Genomic DNA, 24,628 nt, shown 5'->3' with positions numbered 1-24,628 from the left:
CAGCGTAGAGGCACTGAAGAAGCCACTTGGGAGCTAGAGAGTCGTATGCGTTCGGAGCATCCAGAGCTCTTTTGAGTTGTACTGTAGTTGTACTATGGATGTATGTATGTTTTCCGTTGTAATCCAATTATCAGTTGTGTTTGGCAACAATTGAGATGTAATAACAATGTTGTTATTTCAGTTTTGTTCATCCTATAAACTTGATTTCGAGGACGAAATCTTTTAAGGGGGGGAGAATGTAGTAACCCGATTCCTAATTTGAGTTAATTATCAGATTAATTATATTTTCGGTGGGATCGGAAGGACCGAACAAGTTCGGATCGTCCGATGAGTTCGGATCGTCCGATGAGTTCGGATCGTCCGAGCCAGGTGTCGGACCGTCCGAGACAGGTGGCTGGACACGTGGAAGGGTTCTGGACACGTGGTAAGGTTCGGATCATCCGATTGGGGTTCGGATCGTCCGAGACAGGTGGCTGGACACGTGGAAGGGTTCTGGACACGTGGTAAGGTTCGGATCATCCGATTGGGGTTCGGATCGTCCGAGACAGGTGGCTGTACTCGTGGAAGTCATGCAAGGATCGGATCGTCCGATCAGAGTTCGGACCGTCCGAAGTGTGCCGGATCGGAGCTTCCGAAATGGTTCGGATCGTCCGAACATTGGCTATAAATAGAGGCGCGAGGCTTCATTTGTGACTCGCCAATTCAGAGAGTTCCATAGCATTTCAGTCGTTTCTGTGAGATTCTAGTCTTTTTCCGAGGTTCGGGCACTAGCGGGGAGCTGCTGGTCTTGTAGCGGAGCTGTGCTCTAGTTGGGAGCTAGCGGCATCAGTGGGCTAGCGACGGACGAAGGTTTGGAATTGTATCAGTATTATCTCAGGATTATCTAGTTAAGTCTGGTAGATAAGTTTTAGTGATGGTTTTCACTTGATGAATAGGCTTGGACTAGACCTGTTGTCTGGTTATTCCAGTGGATTAGGATTGCTGTGATAGAGGTACGAAAGTACTATCCGAGATATCCTGGTCGAGTATACATCCTTATATGTGTTGCATGATTATGTGGTGCATTGATATATGTCATATGATGCATGCTATTATGTCACGTTTTATGATGCATGTTGCATTTCATGTTGAGCCGTATCTCCTTCGAGATAGCCTTTACTGTTGAGCTGTATCTCTTTCGAGATAAGCTATATCTTGTGGGGCCGCTCAGCCCTGTCTTGTCTTGTGGACGCATGGACACCGAGAGTACACAGTGGCCGACGGGTCCGGAGGGCTTCGGTGATCCGGGACATCTTAGGTCCACGTCTGTTCTTGTAGTGGATGCAGTGACCCAGAGGAGTACCGCGCGGCACTATCCACTTGGCGCCTCTAGACTGAGCATTTTGAGATCCTTTGTTACTCCTGTTTCTTGACTACCCTGGTATCATATCATAGCATGTGCATTTCATATAGGTTTGTATACTCATGCTTTTGTACTGGGCGTTCTTATCGCTCACGTCCTCGGTTTTGTTTATCTTGGACACCCCATTTCCACGGGGCAGGCCTCAGGTTGGATGGCTCAGGAGGAGCAGGAGGAGGACATTGAGTAGCTGGTTGGTTTAGTTTTCAGTGTTTTCCATTTGATTTGATATGATTGTAGCAGATACTTTCAGTTAGTTGAGTATTTTGGATTTCGATTGGGTTGTATAAACTATTGTTGTTAACCATATTTCCGCTGTTATCTCTGATTTTTATTAATTAAGTTAATTGCATGCTTAGTTCTCAACTAGTAGGTGATTCTGGAACGGGTCACTACATCCAGCTGGTTAACCCTCGACCCAACCTGACCTAACCACGCTGGACCACGCCTAGACCAAGACCAGACCAACCCCAAGCTCCAAACCGAAGCTCCACCAGCAACAGCATGAATGGCCGAGAAACCCACCTAGCATGGACTCCATGTTTCTGTTGATAGGACCTAGCCAACCCAACTAGGCCCTAAACCAACCCCTCTAGCACCCTTCTAGGACCCTAAGGACCTAACCTAGCCCAGCCCAAGCCCCCTGGCCAAGCTCCTCCTCCTTACACCTTCTTCTGAAACCTGCGCAACCCTTGGGCATTCTCTCGGGTGGACTTGTTGGCAAGGACTCCTCCCAGCCCATGATTTTCGAGTCATAGCATGCTAGGACTCTTCCCTTGACTCACTCACGTCCCTAGCCAGGCCCTGGTCCCAATCGAACCAAAGACAAGCCCTTAACTCCCAATAACCAAACCCCTCGTAACTCTTGACAGAAAAAGTCCCTTGATCGTGTGTTGTGTCATGGTTGAGTTTTATGACCCTAATGCTTCGAGTAAACCCCCTTGATTGTATTCCTAACATTTCAGCCCTCATAGCCACATAATAACATGAATATGGAGTCAAAAACAAGCCAAAACAACCAACATATGGAAAAAAACGTGAATATCACAAGTTACTCCTTGTTTTCCATGCAAACTAATTTTAAACAATTACTATGTTGTGAATGATGATTGAAGGGAAGATGTAGACCCCAAAATCAGTACACGTAAAATCCATGCATTTATTTAATTGTTAAATCATGTATTTAAATTTAAAATGATTTTAGTGATGCATCACCTATTTAAATTGAATTATTTTAAATTATGCATGTTTATGTGATGCACGTTAAAATTTTTTCTCGAGTTTCACGTTTCAGTCGATTATTCGATGTGGGATCGAGGAAAAGAGACCGGCGACGGTTTTTGGTAATTTTAAAACGTGCTACTTTATTTTAAGTTAAAAATGGAAAATTTTAAATAATTTGTTAAGTTTTTAGCATTTTAAAGCCTAAATTATCTATTTAGCTATTTTATGATGTATAAACTTTTAAAAGTTATGACACTTGTGCAAGTTATTTTAAATTTAGAGATTTTATTATAATTAGGGGAGAGTTAGTATTTTAAATTAGCTTGTTAATTATTAATTAAGCAAACTTTTCTCCTAATTAACACTAATCACACGCACACACACTTTTACACACACTAAAAAATGGCTAAAACACACACACACACACTTCATTATTCCGATTTTTTTTTAGAGGAAAAACCTAGGGTTCTTTTCCCAAGAGAGAAGCCGCCCCTCCCCTTCTTTTCCATCACCTTTTCGAGAGTTTTCTTCAAGGAATTTAGCACCACGTTCGTCCGGGATCGTCTCTTGCATCTTTCTCATGTCGTTATCGTCGTTTCAGTATTTTCAATTATCAAAAGGCAAGTATATTCTATTTTTCCTGCGTCGATCTTGTCATAGTATTTATGTCGATGTTTATTATGCGTAAAATTCATGTATGACGTTCATAGTTTGAGCAAGAAATTGGTTGGATCAGTTTTGAAAAAAATTTTAGATCTAAAATTTCGTTTCTCACTGTATTTTGAAAACTGCGATTTTTCGGTCGAGAATTCGGGAAAACTTTCAACATATGAATCGTTGAACTTTTCGATACCTTTGTTTGATATAAAATTCGAAATATTTGGAAAAATTGATTGATTTATGGTGTTTTTCGTGGGACTGCTCAAACTGCGTTTTATGAAAATTATGCTATTGATGTGTTCTTGAAGTTTATTTGTTGCAGGCTTCGTTGGGAACAGTCGAGTGATCGCTGCTGTGTTTAAGTATATGTAGTATGAGATTGGGATGAGTTTTGATGCTTCGTTTCGTGTAGATAGTCATTGGTTGCATTAGAAATCGTGGGAATCAATTGGTGTCAAAATTTTAGTTTACGGATTTGTTTCTTGTTTGGTGTGCGTCGTTTCTTTGGTAACGGTTGGGGCGTATTTTATGGAGTCGAGTCAATGTCATAGCGTCCTAGGATGAGTCTCAATGGATTGATTCACGATTCTTATGATTTATCTAGGAGTATTAAGCTTCGAGTCGCGGAGTCCAGAAGACTCGGCGCCCGAGCGGTAATATTTTACAGCCCGAGCGCCACTCTTTTTGTCCGAGGGTAGGCTTCCAGAGACCTGGCGCTCGAGCGGTAAATTGTTACCGCCCGAGCGCGGACCCTTCTGTAAGGAATGTTTGGTTCCACTTATTTTCAAGTTTCAATAGTGAGTTCATGTCTATTATTTTTGAGAAATGTTCACATCATGACTTTAGAGATTTTTCGGGGTCCGATGTCATGGGTTAGTATGATTATTTAACGAGGTCAAGTCCCGAGTGATCTAGAATGTCATAAAATATTTTTGTACTTCGGTGGTGAGCACGAGTACCGACGTCTAAGCTATGTAAGCTAAGGGTTTGAACGCTTGTTAGTATGTGCAGCAGGGGCCCCAAGCGAGATACAACGAATCCCTCAACGCCAAGTTAGTAGGTTCGACGTGCAAAGAAAATACTTTTAAGTTTTTGAAGTATGCTAAATGTCTTGTGACCAACTTATGTATGGGATTGGAAAGCGGTAAAGAATGAACAAGGACCAATCCACCCCATTAAATCATGAACGGGTTTAGATCAGGATTGGAAAGCGGTAAATCATGACCAGGGACCAATCCACCCGTTAAAGCATGAATGGGGATCTCATGTATGTGGCAGTGGATTTTCCCTTTCAGCCCAGTACTGTGGTTTAGTCTGATCAGGCGTATTTATGTATGGGTCACTTGCTTTGAAACATGCCTCTACGCAAAATCATGAAGTTATGTATGTTCAAGTATGCACAAGTATGCAAGCATGTTTAAGAAAAGTTTCACGTTATGGCACGTCTATGTTATGTATGTAATTTCAAGCCTTTATATGCAAGTTCAAGTTCCAGTATGTACGTTCTATTTTAAAGCTGCATGTGATTTTATTACGTATTACTCGTTACTTCCAATTTATACGTGTTGAGTCTTTAGACTCACTAGACTTGATCGATGCAGGTGAGGGTGCATTTGAGGAGAAGAGAGGTGGGGACCAAGGAGCTGGCTTGGACTGAGCAGGAGGCTAAATCCGAGGACCGCCCAGTTTTTAAGATTTTACGGAAGTTTCAAATACTCTGATTTATGTTAGTGATTATGAGATTTTAAACAAGTTCTTTTAGTAAACTTAATTTGAAATATTTTGCTGCAACCATATTTGGGGATGAACAATTATTTTATCAAATTTTGATGGTTCGCCTTTTAGTTAATAAAATTTTTAATTTTTCCGCAAATTTTAAATAGTAAAAAATACGGTACGTTACAGAAGAAATATGACGTGCCTTTGCGTATTTAACATATGATTAAACGTTGACGATTGCGAAGAACGGCGAAGAACGACCTTGGCTTTACACTTCCTTGGACCCTTTGAAAATTTCCTTCAATTTTTTTATTGTGTTGTCGTGTGTGCTGAGTGATTTGGGAGAGAGTTTGCTTTGAAAAGGGGAGGGGGCGTGGGTAGAGTAGGGTTTGGGGTGGAATTTTTGTATATTTTATAGTAAATAAAATCACTAACCCAAGCTTAGACCTATTAAGCAAATTTAGGCCAATTATCTTTAGTTAAATAATAAAAATTATTTTGCTTAGGATAGTTTGTGAATTTATTAGCCGGGTTGTTATTAAGTTCGTATTTTTGTTGAAAAACCAACAACGATAAAATTTACGTCCCGACGTATAAAATCACCTCAAAAATCCTTATTTTTCAAAAATAATAAAAAGCATCACTCATATTTTAAATAATTAAAAACATCTATGTAATAAAAACATTTTCTATTTTTCAGCCCTCGGTCTCCGTTCTTCGATCGCAACTCGAATAACATTTTAAAAATAAATTCTAATGAAACCATGTAGAAAAATATATTTAAACATGCAAATATGCACAACATAATTAGTTTATGCAATTAAAAAATTTGATTTAAAATACAAAGGAATTTAATAACTCGTGCATGTGGTTCGCGTGAACTTTAACATTTTCGGAGCGTTACAAGAGATTAAATGTGATAGACATATTTATATGTTAAAAATGTGATTTTCTATTAGAATGCATAAAACTGTATTTCAAGAGTTATATGCGACCGAAGAACGGAGACTGGGGACCATAAAAGAAAAATATTTTTATGAAATGATTATTTTTAATTATTTAATATATAGAATATTTAATAGGTAATTTTTGAAAATGGCGTCTTTGAGATGTTTTACATGCCGAGTCGTATTTTAAATCGGTAATCGATTTTTGACTAAAAATGAATTTTTGGAGGCTCGGTAAATATTTTCAAAAACTTTCCTAAACGAAATATTTTCCCTACATTATACTAAGGTCTACCTTATTATTTATATCTAAAGGTTGTATTTTCCAAACCCTAAACTACACAATCACACGCTCAAACACCTAGGGTCCTAGGTTTTCTCTCCATACCCACACGCACACACACCTACAAGTTTAGGGCTCAATTCATGTCGTTTTGAAGGATAAAACGCAGCAAAGTCTTCCCCATATCTCCGGCAACGTTCTTTCGCATCAAGGCCTGAATATTCGTGCGTGAATCACGCAAAGGCATGCCTTAGTCTTTCTTTTCTCATCGTTCATACAATATTATGTGTGAATATAATTGTTGTATGAAAAATCTGATGTCCCTTCTTATATTTTCGTTTTTATGACATATTAATGGAAAACTTGTATCATTTTGACTTGAAACTAACTGTATTTATTATGGACAAGGGGCTGCCAGGTTAGGGTTGATATGGGCTCGATTTATGGGCTGTTAAGGTGTCCCAGATGAGGTTGTACAAGGCTGAAATAAATAAGGGATAGGGCTGAACGAAATTTGGTTTTTTCATGGGTTAGGGTTCAGCTTTGGGGTCTCGAAGGGTGCAGACTGTGTTCTGCAATTGGGGTGCGTCCATGATTCCTAATAGGGTTGTCTTGTGGTCCTAGATGGGTTAAGTGGCAGCTGGAGCAAGGACAAGGGCTGTAGGCATCGCGGCTTGGTCGCACGATCATGGTGTGGGCTGCTCATGAATGGCTCTTTAAGGTTGGTCTAGTACGGTCCTAAGGGGTCGGTCTTAGACCTATGAAGGCTGGTCAGGGTCTGGTCGGGTTGGTTAAGGGTTAGGATCGAAGGAGCTCATGGATGGTTAGCGTGAGGGTTTGGTTCGAATGTGCAGAAAAATTCAGAAGCTTTCCAGGCATTTCCGAGGTTCTAAATGGCTTAATTTTGGTTGAAAAGGGGATGGTTAGGTTTGGTTAAGCTATGATTAAATTTTGGTTAAGATTCGGGTTAATTCAGGTAACAACCAGGACTTTGGTTCAAGTTTTAAAACGAATTGCGAATTTAGTCAAGGGCTTAAGTTTACGTCCAAGAAATATTCATGGGTGTCTTTTAAGGTGTTATGGTAAGTTTGGATGGATTCGAGTCGAAGTTTTAAGGTTCAAGGGTAAAATGGGAAAACTAGGGTTTCAGGGGCAAAACTGTCATTTTACATCTGAAAAATATTATGAGTCCTGGTAGTGTCCTGAATGGTGTAATGAATGTCAAAATATTTATTTTTAAAAGTTATTAGATTTTATGATGGAAATTGATAAATGCTAAAAGATGTGTTACATTTTTTGTTTAAAAGAAAATGATATATGTGCATGTATTTTTATAAAGTGATAGAAATGTTGAAAATGTTTGAATGAAGTGACTTAATTGTGACGGTAAGGAAATGGGGATTCGTGAAGGACTACGCCCCAGTAGAACCCGTTTACGGGACTAAGCCCTATGAGAACCTAACACCTAATTTCCATAGGCCAAGGCTCAGTAACGGAAAAGTGGTTGCTGGTGTCCCCGCCAACTATAGGCCAAGGCACATAATGAAATAGTTTTTACTATTTCCTCACCGCCTGGTACCATGGTTACAGCTCAGTTGACTAATCGATCGAAAGATAAAAGTATGGTCACAATTAACGAACGGTTTTCGCCAAAACGAAAATGTACATGTATACATATATGTATGAAAGGAAAAGTATACGATGAAAGAAAAAGTTTAAATTTATGCATGTCGTTAAAAAGCTAGTTTATTAAAAGTATTTTCATTGTAGCATTTTGATGTATACGTAATACGTGTTCTATGGTTAAGGCTTCATGAGTCAATAGACTCACTAGGTATGAATGATGCAGGTTAAAAATTTAGTTTTTAGACATGAGGGTTGGATGATTGGACTGGCTGGACGGATGGTGCACTAACCCGAGGACCTATGCATTGCTAGTTTTTCCGAACAGTTATGCTTTTACAGTACTTTAAGATTTTCATAACTTTTGGAAGTAAGAGTAATTTTTTAGAGGGTTTATGACTTTTATGATACTTTTGAAAAATATTAGTTTTATGTTTGGGTTGACGTTTACGATTTTATGAATTTTACTCCAGTTATGAATTTTGCCACCGCCAGTTCCAGAAAGCTCAGTCGTCAAGCGTCAAGTTTATAAGTTTAAATTCTTTAAATGATTTTACTGGTGGCAACTACATGTTTTATATGCTTAAGTTAACATGTTTATATGCTTTTGAAAGTTAATTGGTATTTATCTTTAAGTGATCGATAAATGGTTCTCATAAGCTAAATGGTTAGAATTAGATTTAATTGCATGTAGGTTACGTTATAATTTGGAATACGTTAAGATATAATGCCTCTTAGATGCGATACCTTGGTGGATAAGTCCGACGACTCAGAAACAATGTGGAATTTTAGTTTCTCCGTGTGGTGATAAACAAACAGATACTAATGAGGATCGTAGAGAGAATGCACCCCCATCTCCCAGTGGGGATGCATCTACTAGAGTGCTGGAGGATATGACACGTTTCTTTGAGCAGCAGGCTCAGCATGCTCAGAGGCCACTACATGATATGTATGATCAGTTCAAGAGGCAGGGTCCGAAGGAGTTTTCAAGTATTATGACCCATTTGTGGCTGAGGGCTAGATCAGATCCTTGAGATGCATTTCCGTTATCTGAATATGGGGGTGCTGATCGAGTCAGATGTGCCACTTATATGCTTCGGGATGTTGCTTCTCTTTGGTGAGGAGCTGAGAAAGGTGCCAATCTAGCCACCGTTACTTGGGTGCGATTCAAAGACATATTTTACGGGAAGCATTTATCTGCTGACGTTAGAGGACACTTGAAGAGGGAATATATGAGTCTCCATCAGGGAGAGATTTTTGTGGCTGAGTTTATAAGTAAGTTTGATAGGGGCTCTCTGTAGAGCCCAAAATCAATACACGTAAGTCCATGCATTTATTAAACTGTTAAATTATTTATTTAATTTTAAAAATGCTTTTTATCGATGCATGATTTATGCTTTGCATTATTTTAAATTATTACATGTTTATTTGATGCAAGTTAAAACGTTTTCTTGAGTTTTATGTTTCAGCCGAATATTTGATGCAGGATCGGGAAAAGAGATAGGTGACGATTTTGGCGTTTTATGAATAATGGGGTATTTTATTTCAATCAAATTGGTATTGTAAATGATTTATGAAATTTTAAGTATTTTGAATCCTAATTAATTTAATATGTGATTTTAAGATTTTAAGTTATTCAAAAATACTAATTTGAATAGTTGCGGGTTTTAAATCTTAAAAAAATTTGACACACGTGTATTTTATAAAAATTAGGAGTTCTATTATTATTAGTGGTGGATTAATAGTACTGGGTTAGTATTTAATTAACATGTTAATTGATTATTAACTATTTTATTAGTCTAATTAAGCCCCTAATTAACTCCCTAATCAACACACACACTCACACATTACACACACACTCTCTCATCAGCAAGAGCGCGTGCCCACACACACACACACAAACCTTCTGTTTTTTTTTTATTTTGATAGAAAAACTAGGGTTCTTGAGTCCTACAGTAGCCAACCCCTTTCCCCTACGATTTCTCAGCAGCCTCACGTTTGATTAGTAGCAATAAACGTGCCACAAGTCGTCCCGGATCGGTTCTCGCATCTCGTCGCTTCGATATTCGTTGTATCGCGAGTATAAATCATCAAGGCATGTATAATATTTCATTTTTCCGCATAGATCTTGTCATAGTAAATATTTTGATTCATATTGTGTGTAAAAATCCGTATATGTTATGAAAAGTTTGAGCGATGATGTTTGGAACAATTTTGGAACAAATTTTATATATCAAAAACCAAATCTCCTTTCATTTCGAATCCTGCGAATTTTCGATCGTTTTTTTGTAAAAACTTTCAACATATAAAACGTTACTTTTCCATATCTTTCAAGTGACGGTAAATTCGTAATTTTATGACAAGATACGAGTGAGTTATGATTATTATCATGTGACTGGTCAAACTGTAATGCTAAAAAAAATGTGTCTTCATATTTTCTTGAGGTATATGGGTTGCAGGTTTTGTTGGGAACCGTGGGGTGGTGACTGCTGCGTTTAGGTATGTCGTGTGTTGTGATCAGATGCTAATCGGTGTTTCGTTTTGGGTCGGTAAGGGTTTGGTTACAATAGAAGTAGTAGGGAAGTGAATTATGTCGAATTTTGGGTTTGAGTCGCGCAGGGGAGCTCCGCAGCGCTGCAACACCCATTTTTTGCACTGTTAGCGCCGCAACGCTGTACTGGTAGCGCCGCAAAGCCTGTCTTTTGCATGGGTAGCGCCGCGGCGCTGGGATGTAGCACCTAGGTGCTACACTTCAGGCACCTATGTAATGCACATGAGCTGTTCCCGATTGGGCTTGAGTCCCCTCACGGTTATCCCATTACCCATTACTCATAGAACTTCTCCAACCCAGGCACTGGAGTTTTTACCTCCCCAGGATTAGAACCCAAGACCTCCTGGACTTATATAGATCTTGGCAGCAATCCTGGTACCAGCTGATCTACTAGCTCAACTGGTACCTGGATTGCTGCCAAGATCTATATAAGTCCAAGAGGTCTTGGGTTCTAATCCTAGGGAGGTAAAAACTCCAGTGCCTGGGCTGGAGAAGTTCTATGAGTAATGGGTAATGGGATAACCGTGAGGGGACTCAAGCCCAATCGGGAACAGCCCATGTGCATTACAAAAAAAGGCTGTAGTGCCCAAATTCAATACGCGTATAACCCATGCATTTATTTAACTATTAAAGCATTTATTTAATTTTAGAACGAGTCTTAGTAGTGCATGATCTATTTAAATGCCTTATTTTAAATTAATTATGTTTATGCGATGCACGTTAAAAAGGTTTTTTTTTTCGAGTTTCATGTTTCAGGCGATTATTCGAGGCGGGATTGAGGAAAAGACCTGGTGACGATTTTTGGCAATTTCAAAAGATGGTATTTTATTTTAAGTTGAGTTTGGGGGCATTTTAAATAATTTATTTAGTTTTAGCATTTTTAAGCCTAAAACATGTAGTTAGTAATTTTAAGAGTTCAAAACTTTTAAAAGTAGCATTTTAGTAGGTTAAAGGATAAATTATTAATTTAGAGATTTCAAAGTTTGAAAACTTTTAAAGATGAGAAGTAAGCATTTTATTTAAAATTAGGAGATGTTATTAGGATGTTTAGTGGTGCACTTTTTATTAACTTGTAATTATTAATTAAGCAAATTAGTCTCCTAATTATATTAAAACACACGCCACACACACTCATTACACACTTTTACACACACTAGTATGCGCCTAAACACACACACACACTCTATCATTCAAAATTTTATTATTTTTTTGAGAGCAAAAACTAGGGTTCTTAGCCTAGAAGCAGCCGCCCCCTTCCCCTTTATTTTCCAGCAAGTTTCGGTGGATTTTATTGCAAGAAAACGGTGCCACGTTCGTCCCGGATCAAGCCTCGCTCCATCCCCGCTTCGGTAACGCCGTTTCGGTAACGTTTGATATCAAAAGGCACGTATATTCTGTTCTTTCTGCATCGATCTTGTCTTATGTGTTGCGTTATTTTTATGCGTAAAAAGTCATGTGTGGCATTCGTCGTTTGAGCGGAAAATGGTTCGAATGCGTTTTGAAATACTTTTTAGATTTGAAATCTCGTAACTTACTGTTCTGTCGAAACCTGCGATTTTTCCGTCGGGCTTTGGAGAAAACTTTCAACTAGAAAATTGTAAAACTTTTCGATGCCTTCGATTTGATATAAAAGTAGAGATTTTTGGATGAAAATTGAGTGAGTTATGGCGCTTTTCGTGGGACTGCTCAAACTGCGACTTTTACGAAAATTGTGTTCTTGAAGTTTTATTGTTTCGGGCTTCGTTGGGGATCGACGGGTGATCGCGGCTGCGTATAGGTACATATTTTATGATGATGGGTTAGTCATTGACGTTTGTTTCATGTCGTTAGGCACCTGAACTAGTGGGGAGTCGTAGGTAATCGATTTGATGTCAATTGCCGTATTTTGTGTTGCATTGGGTAGTGGAGTGGACGTCGTGTTTTGAGGCATTTGTATGAGTTTTGGTGCAATGTTATGGTGTCCTAAGAAGAGTCTTAAGATGTTGAATCATATCCTTTAAGTATCAAATTGGGTGAATACGCATTGCATAAGTTTTCTCGTAAGTGCAAAAAAAAAAAATCGAGGACACACGGACTTGCACACGGGCCCTGACAATGGGTCCGTGCCTATGTTTCCTCATTAGTGCCAAGAAACCGAGAGTACACGGACCTTGACACGGACCCGGACCCGGGGTCCGTGCCCTTCCTTTTCTTCCTGACACATTTTACAGTATGTATACGGACCCTGGCACGGGGTGCGTGTCCACCTTTCTTTTCGAGCCTTCTCACCCGAGTTTACACGGACCCCTACACGGAGGTAGGCACGGGGTCCGTGTCCTTTACAATTTTGGGAAAAATCTTATATTATGCTTTGATGTTCGATGGCATGGTTTAGTGCAAGGGTTATCAAGGTCGTGACATGGGAAATTATGGAATATCCTAAGAAATGATTGAGCTTGAGAGTAAGTATGATATTTACGTCTAAGTTATGCAAGTTAAGTTTTTGAATTCACGTAGTATGTTGCAGCAACGACCCCGGTCGAAGTCAAACGAATCCCTCAACGCCAAGTAAGTATGTTGACGTGCAAGAAAATATTTTAAGTTTTTGAGGTATGCTAAATGTCTTGTGACCAAATTATGTTTAGGATTGGAAAACGTTAAATTATGAACGGGTTAGATCGAGGTTGGGAAGCGTTAAATTATGAACGTTGACAAACCAGCCCGTTAAATTATGAACGAGGATCTCATGTATGTGGCAGTGGATACGTCCTTGTCATCCCACTACTGTGGTTTGTCTGATCAGGCATTTATTATGTTACGGGTCACTTGCTTTGAAACATTCCTCTACGGAAAATGATGAAGTTATGTATGTTAAAGTATGCAGTATGTTTATGAAAGTTTATGTTGATGGCACGTCTAATTATGTACGTATGTATGTTCAAGTTTATTATGCAAGTTCAATTTTCAAGTTATGTATGTCCTATTTTAAAGTTGAATGCGATTTTATTACGTAGTACTCGTTATTCCAATTTATACGTGTTGAGTCTTTAGACTCACTAGACTTGATCGATGCAGGTGACTATGTTGAAGAGACAGGAGGGGGTGACCAAGGGGCAGGCTTGGACTGAGTGGCAGGCTAGACCCGATGATCGCAATGTTTACGTTTTATGCGAATTTCAAAAATACTCTGATTTTTAAATATCTGGTTGCGAAATATTTAAAGACAGTTTCTTTTAGCAAAATTCTATTGGTGATGGATGATTTTGAGATTTATGAATGTTGAGTGACGACCGTATGGATGTTTACATTTAAGATAATTTTTAATTTTTTCGCAAATTTTTAAGTATGAAAATACGGTACGCTACAGTTGGTATCAGAGCGGTGTTCTTGTAAAGGGTTATGCCTACTGCCAGTCGCAAGAAGCTCGCGAAGTCACACCTCAAGTCTGTAAGTTTTAAAGTTTCAAAGATTCATGTTATGTAATATGCATTAAGTCATGATTTCAGCATGCCCATATTTCAAAGTTCAAATTACATGCATCTTATGCTATTGATATTATGTTCATGCCTAGTGGGTTACATGTTGGGTGAATTATTGGAACAGTATGCCTCCTAGACGTTTGGTTGACCGGGAAGCAAGGGATGAGAACAGAGAGCACCGAGTTGAGGATAGGGAAAATCGAGATGAGGAGAGGGCCAATCCTCCACCACTTCCACCACCAGATATGCAGGCACAGATACATGCTGGTATGACGCAGTTCTTCTCACAGTTTGCGGGGAACCAGGCTGCAGCAGTAGGTTCAGGGGCGAGGCCCCAACCAGAGGCGGTGTATGAACGGTTTAGGAGGATGAGCCCAAAGGAGTTTGCGGGTACCACTGACCCGTTGGTAGCTGAGGGATGGATCAAGTCCATCGAAGTAATTTTCAACTTTATGGAGCTGACAGATGCTGACAGAGTCCGTTGTGCCACTTTCTTATTGACTGGGGACGCTAGGCTATGGTGGGAGAGTGCGTCAGTGGCAGTCAATTTGCAGGTGCTGCCTTGGAATGGTTTCAAGGAGGTCTTCTACTCCAAGTACTTCACTGAGGAAGTACGCTCCCGCCTGACCAGGGAGTTTATGACACTGAGGCAGGGAGACAGCAGTGTGTCAAATTTCGTCAGAAAGTTTGAGAGGGGGTGTTACTTCGTACCCCTAATTGCGAATGATGCCCAAGCAAAACTGAGGCATTTTATGGATGGACTGCGGCCGATCTTGCGCCGTGACGTGAGGGTAGCTGGCCCTACTTCTTATGCAGTTGCCGTTTCTAGAGCTCTGGCCGCAGAGCAAGACCAGCGGGATATTGAGGCGGACAGGCAGGGCAAGAGGCCCTATCAGGCTCCACCGCAGCCACACCAGCAGCAGCAGAATCAGCGACCCCATTTTAAGAAACCGTATCAGGGGCCGCCAGGGAAGAAACTTTTTCATGGACCGCCGAAGGGCAAGCAGCAGGGGGCGCCACAGAGGCCCGTTATTTTCCCAGTGTACCCTAGGTGCAATCGCTAGCATCCAGGGCAGTGTTTGTATGGGTCAGGCAAGTGTTTCAAGTGTGGAGCCAGTGACCACATGCTTAAGTAGTGCCCACAGTGGCAACAGCCAACTCAGGGCAGGGTATTCGCTATGCATGCTCAGGAGGCGGATCCAGACACTACTTTACTGACAGGTGAACCTTTCTACCTAAGCTTAGTTTTTCGTTGCCTTGCATGTGCAATTTTATTTGGGATTATTAGCGTGCTAGTAGTTTTGTGTACCTTGAGACGTTGAGTTCTATTATGCTTTAGGTTAATGATAGTATTTTCGGGGATATAAGTTGTTTCGTGCTAATGCATCTCAAGAAACATTTTTATTAAGAGATTATCCACTACTGCACTGATAGACTCAGGAGCCACTCACTCCTTCATATCGGAGACTTTTGCTGAAAATTTGGACCTCAAGTCCATTGGCCTAGACGTGAACTTTTCGGTGACAGTCTCGTCAGGGGAAGAGCTGTTGGCTACCAGTGTGATCAGAGACATTGATCTAGAACTTCATGGCCACCTGGTATATGCAGATTTAATCCTATTGCCGATGCCAGAATTTGACATTATCTTGGGCATGGACTGGCTGACTAAGAATAGAGTTCTGATAGATTTTCAGAAGAGATCAGTGTTGGTCAGACCGTTGGGCATGGAGCAGTTTCTATTTGAGCCAGCTAGATGGAGGAGTTTTCCTCGCATGATTTCGTGCATGCAGGCGAGGAGGCTAATTTCTAAGGGGTGTCAGGCTTTCTTGGCCAGTGTTATCTCAGCATCTGACGTGCCCACTCCTTCTATATCAGAGGTACCTGTAGTCAAAGAATTTCCATACGTCTTTCCAAATGACGTCACAGGCCTTCCACCAGATAGAGAGGTGGAGTTTGCGATTGATCTCATGCCAGGAACAGTGTCAATCTCTAAGGCACCATACAGATTAGCTCCAGCTAAGATGTTAGAACTCAAACAGCAGATTCAGGAGCTTCTCGACAAGGAATTCATTCGTCCTAGTTTCTCACCGTGGGGTGCACCAGTACTGTTTGTGAAAAAGAAAGACGGGAGCATGAGACTGTGCATCGATTACCGTGAGCTGAACAAGGTAACAATAAAGAACAAGTACCCGCTTCCTAGGATCAAAGACTTGTTTGATCAATTGCAGGGAGCTACAGTGTTCTCTAAGATAGATCTTCGATCAGGATATCACCAGCTGAAGGTTAAAGATGCAGATGTTCACAAGACAGCCTTCAGGACCAGATATGGGCATTACGAGTTCTTAGTGATGCCGTTTGGATTGACGAATGCTCCAGCTATTTTCATGGACCTCATGAACCGAGTATTTCAACCGTTCCTCGACAAGTTCGTCATAGTGCTAATTGACGATATTCTTGTATACTCGAAGAGCCATGAGGAGCACAACCAGCACCTGAGGACAGTTTTACAGATCTTGCAGAACCGGAAGTTGTTTGCAAAGTTTAGTAAGTGCGAGTTCTGGTTGCAGAAAGTTGCATTTTTGGGGCATATAGTATCAAGCAGTGGTGTTGAGGTGGACCCAGCGAAGGTAGCAGCCGTTAAGGAATGGGTTGAGCCAAAGAATGCATCAGAAATCCGCAGCTTTTTGGGTTTACCAGGCTACTACCGTAAGTTCATTAAGAGATTTTCGTCCATAGCAGTGCCACTCACTTCACTGACCAAGAAAAATGCTAAGTTTGTGTGGAGTGAGGAATGCCAGAAGAGCTTCGACACCTTGAAGCAAGCTCTTATTTCAGCGCCAGTGCTAGCCATGCCGTCCGGGCAAGGAGAATTTGTGTTATATACCGATGCATCTAAGCTCGGGTTAGGCGCAGTATTGATGCAGCAAGGTCGGGTCATAGCTTATGCCTCCAGGCAGTTGAAAGTGCACGAGAAGAACTACCCGACGCATGACGTTGAGTTAGCCGCCGTTGTCTTCGCACTGAAAATTTGGAGACACTATCTATACGGCGAGAAATGTCAGATTTTCACCGACCACAAGAGTCTCAAATATTTCTTCACCCAGAAAGAGCTGAATATGAGACAGAGACGATGGTCGGAACTTGTGAAAGATTACGACTGCGAAATTAGCTACCATCCGGGGAAGGCTAATGTTGTCGCAGACGCTTTGAGCAGAAAAGTGGCAGTTGTCGCTCAGTTGGCAGCTCAGAGACCGCTTCAGTCTGAGATTCAGAAGTTTGATCTAGAGATTTATCGGGTGAGCAGAGCTCCTAGGCTGTCTAATCTGACAGTCAAATCTGGTTTGCTAGACCGTATCCGAGCAGATCAGTCTTCAGATGAGTAGTTACAGAAATGGAGACTGAAAGATGAAGCCAAGGGCAGTGTGTTGTACACAGTTTCAGACGGCATTGTGAGGTACAAAGGCAGAATGTGGGTGCCTAGTGTTGGTTCGATCAGACAGGATATTTTGACAGAGGCACACGCATCTCCGTATTCCATTCACCCAGGAGGCACCAAGATGTACAAAGACCTACAGTTATTGTATTGGTGGCCAGGGATGAAGCGAGACATCCGTAGATTCGTACCAGAATGTCTCACTTGTCAGCAAGTAAAAGCTGAACATCAGAGGCCAGTAGGATTGGTTAAGCCACTCCCCATTCCCGAGTGGAAGTGGGAGAACATTACTATGGATTTTGTGGTTGGGTTGCCGAGATCAGTCAGAGGATCGAATTCTATTTGGGTTATAGTGGACCGACTCACTAAATCAGCGCATTTTCTACCAGTGAAGACGACTTTCTCCATGACGCAGTATGCGGAGCTTTAATTCAGGGAGATAGTTCGTTTACATGGATTTCTAGTTTCAATTGTGTCCCACAAGGACCCAAGGTTTACGTCGTCCTTCTGGAAGAGCTTACATGCAGCTATGGGGACAAAGTTGCTTTTCAATACAGCTTTTCACCCGCAGACGGATGGTCATTCTGAGCTAGTGATTCAGATTTTAGAGGATTTGTTGAGAGCCTGCATAATTGATTTTCAAAGAACTTGGGAGTCTAGACTACCTCTAGTGGATTTCACATACAACAACAGTTTCCAAGCATCTATTGGTATGGCTCCCTATGAGGCGTTGTATGGGAGGAAGTGTAGATCACCAGTTCATTGGGATGAAGTCGATGAGAGAGCAGAACTTGGTCTAGAGATAGTTCAGCAGACTGCAGACGTGGTGGTCAAGATTCGTGACAGAATAAAGACTGCCCAAAGCCGTCAGAAGAGCTATGCTGATAAGAGGAGGGGAGATCTCGAGTTTGCCATTGGTGATCACGTTTTCGTTAAGATAGCACCTATGAAGGGTGTTATGAGATTCGGAAAAAGAGGCAAACTGAGTCCGAGGTTCATTGGGCCTTTTGAGATTCTGGACAGAGTTGGGACACTAGCCTATCGTGTTGCCCTTCCGCCGAATCTGGCCGGGGTGCACAATGTGTTCCATGTCTCAATGCTGAGGAAATATCTGGCTAATCCTTCGCATATTCTGAGTTTTGAGCCGTTGCAGCTGGCTCCAGACCTGTCTTATGAGGAGAAACCGACCCAAATCCTAGACAGGCAAGAGCGTAGGCTTCGGAACAAGGTGACTAAGCTAGTCAAAGTCCGGTGGCTAAACCAATCAGTGGAAGAGGCCACATGGGAGTCCGAAGCAGATATGAGACTTAATTTTGAGGACGAAATTTTTATAAGTGGGGGAGGAACTGTAGTGCCCAAATTCAGTACGCGTATAACACATGCATTTATTTAACTATTTATTTAATTTTAGAACGAGTCTTAGTAGTGCATGATCTATTTAAATGCCTTATTTTAAATTAATTATGTTTATGCGATGCACGTTAAAAAGGTTTTTTTTCGAGTTTCATGTTTCAGGCGATTATTCGAGGCATGATTGAGGAAAAGACCCGGTGACGATTTTTGGCAATTTCAAAAGATGGTATTTTATTTTAAGTTGAGTTTGGGAGCATTTTAAATAATTTATTGAGTTTTAGCATTTTTAAGCCTAAAACATGTAGTTAGTAATTTTAAGAGTTCAAACCTTTTAAAAGTAGCATTTTAGTAGGTTAAAGGATAAATTATTAATTTAGAGATTTTAAAGTTTGAAAACTTTTAAAGATGAGAAGTAAGCATTTTATTTAAAATTAGGAGATGTTATTAGGATGTTTAGTGGTGCACTTTTTATTAACTTGTAATTATTAATTAAGCAAATTAGTCTCCTAGTTATATTAAAACACATGCCACACACACTCATTACACACTTTTACACACACTAGTATGCGCCTAATCACACACACACTCTATCATTCAAAATTTTATTATTTTTTTGAGAACAAAAACTAGGGCCTAGAAGCAGCCGCCCCCTTCCCCTTTATTTTCCAGCAAGTTTCGGTGGATTTTATTGCAAGAAAACTGTGCCACATTCGTCCCGGATCAAGCCTCGCTCCATCTCCGCTTCGGTAACGCCGTTTCGGTAACGTTTGATATCAAAAGGCACGTATATTCTGTTCTTTATGCATCAATCTTGTCATATTGTGTGTTGCATTATTTTTATGCGTAAAAAGTCATGTGTGGCATTCGTCGTTTGAGCGGAAAATGGTTTGAATGCGTTTTGAAATACTTTTTAGATTTCAAATCTCGTAACTTACTGTTCTGTCGAAAACTGCGATTTTTCCGTCGGGAGTTTGAGAAAACTTTCAACTAGAAAATTGTATAACTTTTTGATGCCTTCGATTTGATATAAAAGTTGAGATTTTTGGATGAAAATTGAGTGAGTTATGACGCTTTTCTTGGGACTGCTCAAACTACGACTTTTACGAAAATTGTGTTCTTGAAGTTTTATTGTTGCATGCTTCGTTGGGGATCGACGGGTGATCGCGGCTACGTATAGGTACATTTTTTATGATGATGGGTTAGTCATTGACGTTTGTTTCATGTCGTTAGGCACCTGAACTAGTGGGGAGTCGTAGGTAATCGATTTGATGCCAATTTCCGTATTTTGTGTTGCATTGGGTAGTGGAGTGGACGTCGTGTTTTGAGGCGTTTGTACGAGTTTTGGTGCAATGTTATGGTGTCCTAAGAAGAGTCTTAAGATGTTGAATCATATCCTTTATGTATCAAATTGGGTGAATAGACATTGCATAAGTTTTCTCGTAGGTGCAAAAAAAAAAAAAAAAATCGAGGACACACGGACCTGCACACGGGCCCTGACACGGGGTCCGTGCCTTTGTTTCCTCATTAGTGCAAAGAAAACGAGAGTCCACGGACCTTGACACGGACCCGGACCCGGGGTCCGTGCCCTTCTTTTTCTTCCCGACACATTTTACAGTATGTATACGGACCCCCACACGGACCCTGGCACGGGGTCCGTGTCCACCTTTCTTTTCGAGCCTTCTCACCCGAGTCTACACGGACCCCTACACGGAGGTAGGCAAGGGGTCCGTGTCCTTCACAATTTTGGGAAAAATCTTATACTATGCTTTGAGGTTCGATGTCATGGTTTAGTGCAAGGGTTATCAAGGTCGTGACATGGGAAATTATGGAATATCCTAAGAAATGATTGAGCTTGAGAGTAAGTATGATATTTACGTCTAAGCTTTGCAAGTTAAGTTTTTGAATTCACGTAGTATGTTGCAGCAACGACCCCGATCGAAGTCCAACGAATCCCTCAACGCCTAGTAAGTATGTTGACGTGCAAGAAAATATTTTAAGTTTTTGAGGTATGCTAAATGTCGTGTGACCAAATTATGTTTAGGATTGGAAAGCGTTAAATTATGAACGGGGACCAATCCGCCCGTTAAATTATGAACGGGTTAGATCGAGGTTGGGAAGCGTTAAATTATGAACGTGGACCAACCAGCCCGTTAAATTATGAACGGGGATCTCATGTATGTGGCAGTAGATACGTCTCTGTCAGCCTAGTACTTTGGTTTGTCTGATTAGGCATTTATTATGTTACGGGTCACTTGCTTTGAAACATGCCTCTACGCAAAATGATGAAGTTATGTATGTTCAAGTCTGCAGTATGTTTATGAAAGTTTATGTTGTTGGCACGTCTAGTTATGTACGTATGTATGTTCAAGTTTATTATGCAAGTTCAAGTTTCAAGTTATGTATGTCCTATTTTAAAGTTGCATGCGATTTTATTATGTAGTACTCGTTATTCCAGTTTATACGTGTTGAGTCTTTAGACTCACTAGACTTGATCGATGCAGGTGACTATGTTGAGGAGACAGGAGGGGGTGACCAAGGGACAGGCTTGGACTGAGTGGCACGCTAGACCCGAGGACCGCAATGTTTACGTTTTATGCGAATTTCAAAAATACTTTGATTTTTAAATATCTGGTTGCGAAATATTTAGAGAGAGTTTCTATTAGCAAAATTATTTTGGTGATGGATGATTTTGAGATTTATGAATGTTGAGTGACGACCGTATGGATGTTTACATTTAAGAAAATTTTTAATTTTTCCGCAAATTTTTAAGTATGAAAATACGGTACGTTACAACCTAGGTGCTGGTTTAGGATTTTGAGGAGCTTTAGGTTTAAGTGTTATTGCCTCGTTTGTGTATTAATACATCGTTATGACCAAGCTTGGGGAGGGTTAGATTAGCAGTTACGAAGCTTGAATAGGAATCGTTGAATTATGGTTTCAGCGGGCTGTGTCTTCCATAGCTTGGGAAATGTTCATACTTCATATCAAGATTGTTTCGAGGATCGATGTCATGGTTTAGTATGATGATTAAATATGGTCAAGTCCCAAGTGATCTAGAAAGTCATAAGTTATTACTTCGGTAGTGAGTATGATGGGTATGGTTATGGAATTTTAGTTGTATGAATAATGTGCTAGTATGTGTAGTAGTAGCCCAAACAAGATCCAACGAAGCCCTCAACGCTATGTAAATATGTTCGACGTGCAAAATGAAATTTTTTTTATATTTTGAGGTATGTGAATTGTCTTGTGACAAATTATGTTACATGTTTGGAAGCTGGAGAACGTGTCCGGATAACTCTCCACCCCGGTAAAGCATGACCGGGTTTTGATCAAGATTGGGAAGCGGTAAAGCATGACCAGTACCAATCCACCCGGTAAAGCATGACCGGGGATTTTATGCATGTGGGAGCGGACGTTCGGTTAAAAGGCTGATATGATCCATGTCAGCCCAGTACTGTGTTTTAGTATAACCAGGATTATTTTACGGGTCATTTACTGTGAAACATATCTCTACGCAAAATGATGATGAGTATGCATGTTTACGTATGTATGATGCAATCACGTTTATGAAAAAATTTATAAAATGATGGCACATCTATGTTTATGTAAGTATATTCAGAGTTTAAGTATGTATGTACTACTTTAAAATGCATGTGGTTTATTATGTATTACTTGCTATTCTCAGCTCATATTTGTTGAGTCTTTAGGCTCACTATACTTGATCGATGCAGGTGAAGATGAGTACGAGGAGATGAGAGGTGGGGACCAGTGAGTTATCTCGGACTGTGCGGAGGTCTAACACGTGGACCGCTTAAGTTTTCAAGAATTTATGCATGTTAAATTCATTTACTATTATTTTATTTAAATTACTTCATGTTGTTTAAACAAGTACCTTTTTGCAAGCTTGTTTTGATTGTGACATTGTTGACACGGAAATGGAAACATCAACTACTAGTTTTCTTAAAACGTTCTAGAATTTTTTTTTCTCCTTAATCTCCATAATTCGAAATTTACATATATATATATATATATATATAAATATATATATATATATATTTTTTTTAAAATACCTTGACATCATTTTTAAAATAAAACAACCAACTAAAAATTAAAAATCCAAAGAAAAATAGTTCAAATCGTAAAATCGTAAAACGTTTTACCAAACTTAAAAATATTATTTGAAAAGTATAGCCCATACTATAACCTATCAAAAACCACTCATAAATATTTTGTCGTAAAAATATCTTTAACATCACTTAAAACCATAAATCATAACTAGTGCAGAAAACTGGCGTCGGTTCTCAGGTTATATCAGCTTCAGTCCAGCCAGGTCAGCCATCATGACCTCCAATAACATTATTATCGTAATCACCTGCATCAATCACACTTAGTGAGTCTAAAGACTCAACACAACATATTCTTGATAACAAGTACTACATATATAGATCACATACAACATCGAAAATACTTGTGCTTAAAATGTTGTTTTCATGAAGATGCATAAACTTTAAACAAAAATATTTTCATAATGAAGCATAAAATTTAAATAAAAACATTTTCATAATGATGCATCATCTTTAAACATAAACATTTTCATATCACTATAAACACATTCATATTCATCGTATTCATATTCATATTCGTATCCATATCTATATCAACGTATTCATATTCACATTCATCATAAACATTTTCATATTCATATTCGTGTTTGTTGAATTCAGGTCCTGATTGTGACTCATATTCGTATTGGACGATAGATCCATCTATATCAAACCACATTACTGGGAGGCGGGGACATCAGCGACACTCTCACCCGTCAACTAAGCCTTGGCCGACGTATTAACATATAAATGTATTCGTATCCATGGAAACACGATCGTCGGGCTCCCACTGGGACCTTAACTCTCACGATATCTCCAACATATCATCTTATTAGTCACAATCCCTTCACGTCCTTCAACATTTCTTATTCTCATCACTTAACAAAAACATGCATATAATATCGTTGTTCTTTTAAACCAAGCGTTCAACATATCTTTAAATGTCAATATTTAATAATAAAAATCCATAAACATTTAAAATAAAAGTTTTAACAGATTAAAAATCCTTAAACAATTAAAATGAACAATTTAACATATTAAATCATATAAACATTTCATATAATCATATTAGCATAATAAACAGCATTCAGGACACTGCCATGATGTTTACTAATTTTTGGTGTGAAACTACCGTTTTACCCCTAGACGTAAAATTTCACGTTTTTGACTTCTTCTTAATTTCATTGACTCTAACATGTCCCGAATTATTATTTAAGCCTAAATTAAAACTTTCAAAATTTTATTTAGCTTAAATACTAGACTTTTTAATTATTCGTTTTTAAGGCATTTCCATCCCGAATAATTTCAAACATTAATATAAAATTTCTAAATTCAAAACATAGACTTTTTTTATATTATTTTAGCCCTCGTGAACCACGACTCGACCCCCGTGAGCCGTGTTTCGATTTTTTCTCCAAAACGGAAGCCCTAAGTCATGCTCCAAGACCCCTCGAGCCATCTAGTTTTTTTCCTCGAGCCAAGCTTGGACCACACCAAGCCGACTGCTGACCAGCCCTTCCAGAAACCCTCTTGGATCCATGGAACCAACCGACTTGACCCCTAGCTCGAAACCAAAAGCACAAGACTAGGACATGCAATCGGCCGAGAGACCTACATCACATGGACTCCTTGAACTCAAGCATAGGACCTAGACATCGACCCAGCCCTTGAACCAGCCTACTGTGCACCCACCTAGGACGCTAAGGAGTCACACTAGCCTAGCCCTGAGCTGCCTGGCCGAGCCCCTTACTCTTGCAAGCCTGCGCAGCCCTGCGCGTTCCTTGATGGCTCTCGGGTGGGCTAGGACTCCTCCCAACTGATAAGTGTAATTTATTTCACTTTTATTACTTGTTTTTAACTTAGAATTATGTGATT

Source organism: Primulina eburnea, chromosome 8 (assembly GCF_022965805.1).
Source record: "Primulina eburnea isolate SZY01 chromosome 8, ASM2296580v1, whole genome shotgun sequence".
Lineage (NCBI taxonomy): Eukaryota > Viridiplantae > Streptophyta > Magnoliopsida > Lamiales > Gesneriaceae > Primulina > Primulina eburnea.
This window is presented reverse-complemented; position numbering follows the sequence as displayed.